Raw genomic sequence first — 12,386 nt, forward strand, 5'->3', positions numbered from 1 at the left:
CTTTCGACAGACTTCAGTGACGTTGGATCAGTCCCTAAATCTCTTATCTTTTTTATTATAACCTCTGGTATCTATTTTTGAATCCTCTGCACAGTGTATCTCAAAGGTAATATTCTCCTGTCAGAGGATCATGGTGGAGCTCTCGCTAGTTACTCATCTGGCCCTCATCAGTGTAGTGGCCGAGCCCACCTAGCTGCAGGCCTCTGCTCCAGGATGCCACCCTGGCTACATCCCTAAAATCAGGGATCCAGTCCAGTTTCACATCACAGGTAAGTGGGGAGCTCAGTCTGTGCCCATAAAAGCACCATTCAGCTGAGTGGAGTAGGCAGCAGCTACCGGGAACTGAGCAGGTCAGGACTGAGAGATACGGGAAGAACTGCATGCAGGGTGAGAGCTTGGGACATGCCTTCACAGCAGCTGTGTGCACCATGCCTGCCTCTTTCCAGTGCTATCAGGGCAATTTTCTGGGCACTAGGGTAAAATCCTGGCCCCACTGAACTCAAGGAGAGTTTTGCTATTGATTTCAATGGGTCAGGATTTCACCTTAAATTTACCCATGTGTCATTAGCAAACGGGAGATAAGATCTCACTGAAATAGTAGTTGCAAGAGACCCATTTATTTCAATGTGACTTCACCACTTATTAAACCCACATTTGATTCTCCAGGTAATATTGTTATTTAGGCAGCAACAAAGCTACCTTGGAGCAGGGGCATTTCAAAAGTGGCTTTTCCAGGCTACAAAAATCATTTTATTAAAGGAAAATTAAAGCTACATCCAGTGCGATGAGGATAAGGGGATGTGAAATGGCAACGAGATGAAACCACGACAAATTGGGGGGGAAATAAGTTTCATTTCCAAGTTCATTACATAACAGCCAAGAGTTCGGTGTGTTTGCGAACCAGAGAGAAAGGGCGGGTTGGGAAATTTCCCTGTTGTGCTTGAGCAGGAACTAACAGAAACACCCGGGCAGCTGCAAAGTGAATTTTAATTAAAATAAAAATAAGGGCTAGATTGTGCAGTCCTTACTCACACATAGTCCCATTGCCTTGGGTCACTACACTAGTGAGCACTTACACAAGTCATCCCATTGATGTGAACCCTTCCTCACGCAGATGAGTAGTGGCCGTGACTTCAGTGTAGCTACTCAGGTTAGTGGGTGTTCACCCACTTGAGTAAGAGTTGCACAATCTAGCCATAAATTATCAGTTTAATGAGATGTTTTCTATTGTCTGAAAGACTTTAGGTCCTCTTTGAAAATTAAACCGATGTGAGATCTAGAAACTGGCAGAAAAATTACCTGAATCCCTCAAAACAGAAAGTGGTGGCTAAACAATTGAAAGAATTAATGTTAAAAAGTAAAAAAGTCACCTCTCAAGTGTATCAACCCTTATGCCAGATTTTAGCACAGAGTATTTTTAAATGTGTGAACTATTTTAAACCTGGAACAATGGGATTTAACATGAGGAGATGGGGCTGCAATCACAGGGGTTGGTGTGGTACAGTCTTCCTAACTTCTTTAGTCTATTTCCTTATTTATTGATTCACTTGTTCCCACTCCCAGGTCTACCAGATCCCGTTAGACCTGTTATCTGAAGATGGATGGTGAAATGGTATGGGTCCATGTTTAGTGGTGCTCAGTGGTTCCCTTTTCCAATGTAATCAGTTTACAGAGAAAAGGATGTCTTTTTCCTGAATGCCACCTGGACTGGAGAGTCAAGTTGTGGGGCTACTTATGACTCGTCCTCACCAATAATAAATGTTCTGAAAGCAAAATTATGCCCTCAGTGAGATCTGTGCAGCCTCCATGCCATGCATTAGTCCACACAGCTGTAACTGATGAGAACATAGTAAACAGCTCTGTTGTTACTGCACAAGTCAGAATCAGGCCCACCGACAGCAATTCCGGGCCCCAGGGCCAAGGCCGTCCCTAGGGAGGTGCGGAGCCCTGGTCTGTCGCACACATCTAGGAGCTCTGCGGCTCACCTGGGCAATTTAAAAGGGCCCAGGGCTCCCAACAGCCGCTACAGCAACAGCAGCTGGGAGCCCTTTTAAATCACCCAGGCACCTGGTTAATTGCCCCCTTTGTCCCACCCCCATTGGCGGGCCTGGTCAGAATAGATTCCAGCTCACTCTCCCATAATGCTTCAGGCTCTGCAGAGCTAACCTGAATAAAATGCAGTAAAATTAAGGTTGGTCATCGAAGTGAGCAGATGTGAATTTGACCATTGGTCTGCTGAGCGAGATGATGCCAGTTTTCCAAGTCACATTTCAGAATGATCCTTTTAACTTAAAAAGCGGGTTGAGTCCTGGCTGCAAGATGACAGACTGACCGCGAAATAGAGCAGGTTGAAAATGTTCTGTACAGAAAATGCCTGGTCAAATAAAATACAAATTTTCACAAAAAAATGCATTCGGTTAAAATATTTCACTTTTCAATGAAAATATTTAAAACCTTTCAAAAACTTTTTGTTTCATTTAGTGGCGGGGGGGGGGGAAACCCTACTCTCTCGTGGTTTTTTTCCATCAAAAAGCAAGAGAAGTGTATTTTTTCCTCTCCCAAAATTAAGTTTTTCATTAACACGGTCACCCCACTCAAAAAGTGATGGAGGCAAAATGAAAAATGTTCACTTCTTTTTTGCAGACTAGCCCTAGTTACCTTTTTTCCAGCCAATTCTGCCTCTGACGTTCGTGGATGTGGGTTAAGCGCCTGGAGCAAAAGACTGCATCCTGCTCCCATTTCAGTGTATGGCAACTTTTGCCTAAGAAAGGAGTTCAGGCTTGGATGCCAAGTCAAAAATTACCAAAAAAAAATTATCTTTAAAGCCCCACTCCCCTTGTTCCCTACATCTCTGATTTAATTTCACGGCTAAACATCTATTTCCACACAGAACCTCCAAGGAGAGGCCTCAACAGATGCATTCTCTCCAGACCAGCTATGTATGTAGCCAGTGGTTCCTGAAATCCATACAAAGCATTAGAAATGTTTTGAAAGGAGGTTCTGCCCACAGTTAGTATAACAATGAGTTCAGCTGGTTTCTAAGCCATGATGCGTTCATCAGTATTGTTTAATTCTGTGAACACAGAGGTTTTAAAAAAATAGGCTCTGTCTTGCTGTGTTTCTGTTATGATCGATGCTTAGGTGTTTTTCATTAATGGGGAAAAAAGTAAGAATGCCTTTTTGAGTGTAATTCTGCTGCATAGAGCACTGTAAATATAGGCGGGTGTATTGTCTAATTTAGTGTGGGGAAGAAAGCCATTCTTGCTTTCCTGCAGCTTATCCAGCATTATTAGTTTAGTTTATTTTCATAAGCAGCTACATTTTCCTTTGTCGTTAACATTTTTTCAACTACACGTATAAAACATAAGTATAGAATAATAAAATGCTTTAAGCTATTTAAACCAGTGTGTTGTGGAACGAATTAACCAACTCATGTGACTAAATAAAACAGAGCAAAGTGTCACCATTTCACAATGCTTCTGCTTGCTGATGCTACGTGGCTGAATTTGATGGGACGGGTCACCATTTTGACTTTGCTGCTGTCAGCCATGCTAAGCGGTGTTAGCTGTATTAAAGCCTAGGAAACGTCAATCAGATGACAGCAGTGAAAGAACATTTCCAAACTGGTGCTCGTTCATCGTAGCCAGAGGCGACTATGTACGACTATGCCGTTTTCATATTGGGCTACCAAACCCACTGGCGAGGCAAAATGGTCTAGTAGACTGAGCACAGAGTTAGGTGTCAGGACTTCCTAAATTCCAACCCCAGCTCTGCTACTGATTTAACAACGTCTGAGCTTGGCAATGCCGGAAAATATTTGGGGAACAATATTTCCCTTCCATTTCCCTCTGCACCCAGAAACGTCCTGCTTGTAGTTCAGTGTTATCAGTAATGTCAGGGGTGAGACACTGGCCTAGATGGAGCACTGCTCTTTTCCTGTTCTGCTGTTCTTACAAAGAGTCCTAGTATAGTACTTCCGACTAGCATGAAACCAGGAATGACAGGAACACTTAGGAAAGAGCCTCTTCTAGCACTGTTCCCTAATCAAATGGGCACAGTTGGGCACCCAAATATTGCCTCTTGAAAGCGTGTGTAATTAGTGTTGCCAGGTGTCCGGTTTTTAGACCGGCATGCCCAGTCAAAAAGGGACCCTGGCAATTCCAGCCAGCACTGCTCACAGGGCCACTAAAAGTCTGGTTGGTTGCAGAGGGACTAAGGCAGGCTCTGTGCCTGGCTCTGCGCGGCTCCCAAGAAGTGGCAGCATGCCCGGCTCCTAGGCAGAGCAGCAGCCAGGAGGGCACCACATGCTGCCCCCACCCCAAGCGCCAGCTCCACAGCTCCCATTGGCAGGGAATCCGTGGCATGTGCGAATCCGGGGCGCCGTGGCCAATGGGAGCTGCGGAGCTGGCACTCAAGGCGGCACCTGTGGGCGGGGGCAGTGCATGAGCCCCGCTGGCCACTCCTCCATCTTGGAGCCAGACGTTGCCGCTTCCTGGGAGCTGCGCAGAATTCCTCTGTCCCCAGGAAAAGCCAGGGCAGTGCTAGTGTGGCTACTATTTCAGGGGCTGCCTGAGGTAAGCACCTCCCAGAGCCCCCGTGAACCGCACCAGCCAGAGCCGCTTGAAGCCCAAATCCCCTCCCGTGCCCCCAACCCCCTGCCCCAGCTTGGAATCCCCTCCCCACCCCAAACTCCCTCCAGGAGCCCACTCCCCATACACCTCCTGCACCCCAACCCTCTGCCCCAGCCCTGAGTTCCCCCCACCCGCACTCCAAACCCCACAACCTGGAGCCCCCTCCTGAACCCCAAACTCCTAATTCCTGGCCTCACCCCAAAGTCCTCACACCCCAACCCCCTGCCCAGAGCCCCTCCCATACCCTGAACCCCTCATTTCTGGCCCCAGCCCAGAGCCCGTACTCCACTCCTGCACCCCAACCTCCTGTCCCACAGCCTGCACCCCATTCCTGCACCCCTAAGCCCCTGCCTTACCCACAGCCCCAAGCGCCCACACAAGTGGCCCTGCTCCACACAAGCTGCCAGCAGCTGCTTGGGGAGGAGGGGGGGTCAGGAGGAGATGCTCCGAATTTGCAGCTCTCTTCCCTGGTACTCTCTACCCAGGAGTCTCCACTTCAACCCCCTCAGCTCTCTGGCATAGGCAGCGAGTTATATGGTGCCTGTGCTCCATCAATATTGAGGAATGTGGGCCTGGCTCCACCAATACTTGGTCTTGCCACGCTTTGGGGGCCCCCCCCGCGCTTCAGGGGAACACAGGTCCAAGGTGGACTGGGGGGTTGGCAGGGGGCCTGGCCCCAGCCCGCCCCGCTCCACTCCACCCCTGCGGCTCCTCGTGTTGCTCAGGGGAGGGGGTGAAAGCCAAAGAGAGGCGGGGAGGGGGCTTGGAGGAAGGGCTGGAATGGTGGCAGGGAGGGGGAGTAGCAGGGGTGGGCTGGGGCCAGGTTGATTGCTGCTGCCAGTGCCAGGCCCTCCGCTAAGCCCCCAGGCTGCCCTGGACCCCATGTCCCCCTGAAGCACCTCATCCCGTTGCGCCAGCCCTGAGCCCCCTCCCACACGCCGAATCCTTCAGCCCCACCCCCGCCACATGAATTGTGTTACATGCACCAAACGAAGGTGATGTGTCACATAACAAAATTCATTCTGCACATGTGGGAAAAATGAGAGGGACACACACTCCCTCCCAGCAAGTGGGACACAGCAGCTGCTAGCCTAGGTGGTTGTGCAGGCCAGTCCCCCACTGCAGGAGGTGCATGTAGGTTCGTGTGGTTTGGGGGCGTGTCTCTGTCAGTGCATCCAGGGGCGGTGCTGTGAGGCTGGGCCAGCCTCCACCACTGGGGTGGCCACTGCAACACGCCCAGTCAGCAGGGCACATCAGGAGCCACCCCCAGCAGCCAGACGTCCCACTGGTGGGTGCCCGCCGGACTCTGCAGAAAGTAAGTGGCTCATGTGGTCTGATGGCGCCAACACCACAGGCAGCACAAAAGGGGCCTGGCCATAGGGAAGGCAGAGCGTCACTAGGCTTGATGTTCCTGACACCGCTGAGCTAGTCCCTGGCTATGGTAATCGCCCTCATGCCCATAGACAGACCCTTTATGTGTCAAATAAAGGACAACGTGGAAATTATAGGAGAAAGTTTATTTTTAAGAATGTGTTATTTGTGACACACACTCATATACAAATTACACATCAAATCAATAAATACTGTCTTGTACACACCAATAATCATGCAAAGACTTGAGCACTGTAATATAATGTGTTATGTGGAGCACTGAACGAAGGACAGGTGATCACGCTGTGTGTGACATTCCAACGTATTTCCTCTCAACCTGCCTTGGGACAAAGCTCAGACACAGTACAGGTGGAAACAAACAAAACAAAGAACACTAGAAAATCTGTTGGTAGCCACATGGTAAAATAGGAACGGGTCAGTTTCTGCAGCCAGTGGCTACAGCACTACTGGATCCCCTACCAGGACAGCTGGGTGAAGGCAAGAAAAATCAAGCTCCTTAAATGGTCTCTTTAGTCTCGCTCATTGCAAGTGAGTGGGACTCTTTTTGGGGGGGGGGGGGTCTATTAATTTTACAATAGTGTTTAAACTCTCTCCCTGGTGAGGTGAAGGGTATTTGAATGTGAGAGATGGAATGTGGGGGTGGGGGGTGGGGGCAAACTGTTGCAGCTCCTAGCCTTCTGCCTGATGCCGACTTGGGCCTTGCAGTAAGAGTGAGCGAAGGTGGGGAGAGTGAGCGAAGGTTGGAGGAAGGGTGGGATGGAGTTCATGGGGGGCGGGGCCTTGGGGAAGGAGGCGGGGCAAGGGTGTTGGGGTTTCAGCAATTAGAAAGCTGGCAACCCTATGCATAATGTGGCATAGCTCAGATTTCCAGTGGCAAAATCATTCCATAAGAGGTGATTAATATTATTGGGTGTCCATTGAGCTGAACAATAATCATTAACAATGATATCACTTCCTCAGTGGCGTTTCTCAGTGGCATTTGATAGGATGTTTCCAGGACCTTCACCAGCTGGGCTGCTGCATAGCCCCAGTGGCATGTAAGGCAGACTTGGACACGCCACACAATTTGTCTGTGCTATACACACCGGCATGCCTATGTCACAAAATGAATGTCGAGACAAAACAAATGAGAGCAATTACTCCACCAGCCTTTTGCCCCAGAAGAGTCCAAGAAATCTCTTGCCCATTGGGGGGGGTGTCAGCAACCCTTCAGGTTTCTGCAAGCCTGATGAGCCAGAACTTGCTGCTGTTGGGCTCAATTTGTGAGCTATGCCTGCAAGTGAAAAATCCAAACCACATAGTTAATTACTGGTACCGTAATAGGTCAGGGTAAGTCAGTGGTGCTCAAACTTGTGTACTCGTGACCCCTTTCACACAGCAAGCCGCTGAGTGCGACCCCTCCCCCTTATAAATTAAAAACACTTTTTTATATATTTAACACCATTATAAATGCTGGAGGCAAAGCGAGGTGTGGGGTGGAGGCTGACAGCTCATGACCTGCCATGTAATAACCTCATGACTCCCTAAGGGGTCCCGACCCCCAGTTTGAGAACCTCTGGGATAAGTATTTCAGCTCCTGGAGGCTTTTAAAAGGATCCAATCCACCGCTCACACAAAAAACAAGAGCAAACAGAAGCCCACAGTGTCTCTGGGATTCTTAACCACAAGTATTAAGCCATAGGGCCTAATCCAGTAGCCCCCTAGTGCAGCCTGACCTCAAAGGGTTCCTGGACAAGGGCCTAGCATACAGCCCCTCTCTTCAGCGCCCGGGAATTGTGGGTAATCCCATGCAAGGCAGCTCCACCTGCCTCCCTCTACCCTAAACCCAACCTGCAAAGGGGCAATGCCAGGCTTAAATGGGTGAAAAGCAGCATGTGAGAGTGTGTTTGTGTGTTTTGGCCTTTAGTGGCTGGGCCCCTCCCACCCCCTCCCAGAAGGAATAAAGGCGCTAGCAGCATTTAGCAAGAGTACCTTTTACTCAAGTGATTTGAGGCTAAAGGATCAGGGTTCTAGTCTTAGTTTCCCACTGTGTGTGTCTGGTTTATATAGTCAGTGGCTCTGCCATGTGCACCACATGGAGGTGTTTCACAGGCCACTGTGCAGAATTTATGTCCCGTCCCCCCCGCAAATTTCTTTGCTTCCTTGCAGGAAAATGACCTTCTGACAGGGAAGCAAAGGGAAGCCACAAGAGCAGTCATGCAACCCTCCCCAGCACTATGTTTTGGGTGCCCATGGCAGCCAGCAGAGCGGTAGATCACTGTGGGACGGGGGCAGGACTGGGGAAGACCTGGCTGGTGGCTCCTAGCCTGTGCAGGCTCAGCTGTGGAGGACGGGACTTTCTCTTCCCCTGCACGGCATCCGGAGCCACGTCAGACCCACCCCCAGATTTCTCCCACAGCTGTAAGAAGCTTTACAATCTCCCCTGCCCCACCCATGCTTCCTGTACCCTCCCACCGTACATTGCTGCTCAACTGCAGAGGGAAGGATCCCTGGACAGGGAGCTGCTCCCCCATCCGCCCAAAGCCCATGCATCCAGACCCTCCCACCGAGCCTCACCCTACCCCTGCACCCAGAACCCACCCTCATGAGCCCCACTCATCCTGCACCTAGACCACCCCAATTGGCCACCTGCACCTGGCTCCCCACCCTACCAAGTCCCAACCAGCTGCACATGGATCCCCCCCCCCACTGAGCCCCACAACCCCAGCATCTGGACCCCCCCCACACACACTGATCCCCCACACCCAGACTCCCCCTGCTGAGCTCTATCCCTCCCAGACCTAGACACCCCCCCGCTGAGCCCCAACCACCTTCACCTGCCCCGCCTGCAGACTCCCATTACTGTTGCAGCAGAAACCTTCTCCCCCCCGACCCACTCCCAGCAAGCCCCTGTGCATCCAGATCCCGCCCACACCTGGATCTCCCACTGAGCCACCCAAACCCAGATTGCCCCCCCAGAACCTTCTCAACCCATCCCTGGATCCCCCCACACTAAGCCCCTCCACACTTGGATCCTGCCTGCGCACACCTGGTGCACCTGGCATGGAGGGGCAGGGCCCTGGGGTGTTTCTGGGGCAGGCCTGGTCCTTGCACTGTATCAGGGTTGGGTGTAGCCTCACTGTGGAGTCCGTTTCCGGGGGCGGGAGCTCATCTCCACCTCTGCGCAGCCAGTGGCCTGTGCTCCCCAGTGCCATGCTGGAGCCTCCACATTTATTTGACAAATACAAATTTGCAGAATTTTGCAGAATTTTAAAATATTGTGCACAGAATTTTTATTTTTTTGGTGCAGAATTTTTAATGTCTTGGCACAGCATCCCCTCAGGAGTAACAGTGTGGTAAGTCTAAAGGGCAGAACTCAAAGGTAGACTTGTAATCATTTCAAGAAGGCGAACGTCTCTGTATATCCCATTAACTATTTCCTGAGCCAGGGACACTTACATGCTACAAATCAGGGTGTGCTGGTTAGCAACCACGCCGATGAAAGCTACAATTTAGACCCATTTCATTTTCTTTTAAAAAATTCCTTGTAAATCGTTTGGTGGCTAGGAAAGGAGAAAGGCTCATTTATAGCTACTTACTAACAGATTATGATTCAGAGGGAACAGTGATTGAGGCATCAAAAGAAAAATCCATATGGGAGGCACAGCAAGTCAAAGAAATAAAGGACAATCCTTGAATTATTGCAGTCTGTAAGCAACCAACGCCTCCAGGCACCCAACAGCAACTCCCTGGAAGTGGGGAAAAACTGGCCAGAAGAAAAAGAATTGGTTTTGCAGTTTTGCCAACTTTCATGAGCCTTGCAAGAAGTCGGTGTTTTCTTAAAGCTCCTGCTTCTGGAGGCATTTGATTATATGAGAATCTTGGATTTTTTTAGAATGTTTTTTTTTCTTCATTGGAGATAAAAACATGAACCCTAAAGTGTTCATAAATTAAAATGCATGAGCTTAACTTTAAAAAGACTGAGATTAAAAATAAAACAGTAATTGTTTTTTTTTTAAATTTGCCTTTCAAACACTTTGTATTTCACCATTTCTCAGTGGAGAGGCACATGGCAATGGAAGGGACCCATAGTGCTGGGAAATGTTTGGTGAACAAAGCTATCAGTCATTGTCAGAGGCAGGAGGGACAGCTCATTGGGCTTTACCTGTGTGACAATTCTTACAAAGGCTCTGCTGGTGGTATGTCTGACGCCCATGAAATGCCAGGCGAGCCTGGCCAAGAGCCTGTTCCCAGGAGCATCCCTGATCAAACAGGCACAGAGGGTCCGCCAAACTTTGCCTCTCCAAAGCACGTGTAATGCCCCGTATCCCAGCTTGCCAGTAGCATTTCATTCCAGAAGAGGTGATGATTTTTTTCAGCTGACTGGCCATACAAACAATCAAATATCAGCAATAAAGCTACCACACGCTCTGTGACGTTCGCTAGGACGTTTCCAGGAAGATGCACCAGCTGGGTTGTTGTGTCACCCCTTGCAGAATGTAAAGCAGCCCAGAACCAGCACAGGCACCAGCCACAGGCAGGGATGCGGAATGTGCCTGCCCACCACTAAAGGTAATAATTGGAGATATACCAATCTCCTAGAACTGGAAGGGACCTTGAAAGGTCATTGAGTCCAGCCCCCTGCCTTCACTAGCAGGACCAATTTTTGCCCCAGATCCCTAAGTGGCCCCCTCAAGGACTGAACTCACAACCCTGGGTTTAGCAAGCCAATGCTCAAACCACTGACCGAGGATGACTCCATTCAGGGTGCACGTAGCCATTTTACCCAGGGAAATGCAGGGTGTATCACCCTGCCTCGCTAGGCATTGGTTTGAGCCAGTGGGCGTAAGCACCACACCAAGGGAACAGCAAAGGAGCGGGCATAACAGGAAAAGCCACTAAGCGAAAGATGAAGAGTTGGCACTAGAGGCAGGGCAGCTACAGCATTTCATTCCAGCCCCTGGCATTTCGCTTACATCGCCTCTGAAATTGGCCCCCGATTTGCAGCTTGGCCCCAGGTTCGTTTAACTGCAGCTCTGCTATGGTGCTGACGGGCCCCAGTAATGCGAATCAACACCATCCCCCACCCTCTTTAATGGAAAGCTACTGTGGACAAGAAACTGGCACATGGCTAAAGGGCCCAGGGACGCCAAGATTTACTATACATGTCAAGAGGCCTGATAACGCCACATGAGACGTGAGGGCAGCAAGATTGGAAATAGATTAGCTCGAGCGTGGCCCAATGACATCAGGATAATAAATAGAGCCTTTCAAAATGGGGGCCCATTATTTTTCCCTTTCTACAAAAGTAAATAAATGTCCATAACCAATGCCAGCCTTGAGCTGCCATAGTGGGAGGCTGAGGGCAATGACTGGGGGCTGGGATCTAATGTGAGGCTGACTCAGTAATTTTAGCACGGTCTAGTTTTTTTAAATGACATTCCAAGGGAACACACAGAGAATTCTGCCCAGCTTGTATTCACCCTGCTCCCCTCCCAATTTGAATGGAGTGCTGGTAAAAGGTTAGGGACTGGAAGCTGTGGGAAGACCGTTCGAAAGCATCCAGAAGCAGAGCTTGCTTTTATTTTTTGGATGCTTAATCCAACACCCCCAGGCTGGGCTCCCAAAATTAGTGGCGGCTTGAAAAACCAGCTGATGCAAACAGGACACAGCAGAGTTAGAAGCAGAGCAAGTGTCTCACTCTACCCTCCATCAATATGCTTCCCCCCAGCCTCTCGGGGCCAGAGCCGAGCTCAGGGCTTGAGCTCTCTGCTGAGGCTACCAGGCAGTGTGTCAATGGTCACGGTGCTTTTTGTGATGGAGTCACCCAGCCTTTAGGACTGGCCTGAAACGCTCTCAGCTCATTGATGATCCCTTCTGCTTGCCACTTGTAACTAGCTGTCCTATCAGGAAACAATGCAAAGTCATACATTATTCTATAGCCCAGCTATCAGTGGAGGATGCAGTGCACACAAGGGCTACCCTATGAATGGCGGCATCGGAGAATGACATGGCCGTGGAATCAATGTGGTTGTCTCTCTGAGTCTGACATGCAACGCCTGCAAAATGACTCTTTCTCTCTCTCTCTCTCTCTCTCTCACACACACACACACACACACACACACACAGCCTTACACTGCCTTCATAGACATGTTAGAAGCACTTTGGTTGCCAGTCCCGTTATAATTGTGTATCCAGGCAGATAATTCTCCCACGGAGGAAGTCGTCAAGCCAGCTTTCCAAAGTGATGAGTGTACAATGCGGGGGCGAGCGGGACTTTCCAGGGTTTGCATTTATCTCGAGTAATCTTTCCACACCTAAGGATGCTTCCCCCAGCCCTGCCCATTTGGATCACAGGAGACACGTTGTACTTTTGCAGGAAGC

This window comes from Mauremys reevesii, linkage group 9, assembly GCF_016161935.1.
Source record: "Mauremys reevesii isolate NIE-2019 linkage group 9, ASM1616193v1, whole genome shotgun sequence".
Taxonomy (NCBI): domain Eukaryota; kingdom Metazoa; phylum Chordata; order Testudines; family Geoemydidae; genus Mauremys; species Mauremys reevesii.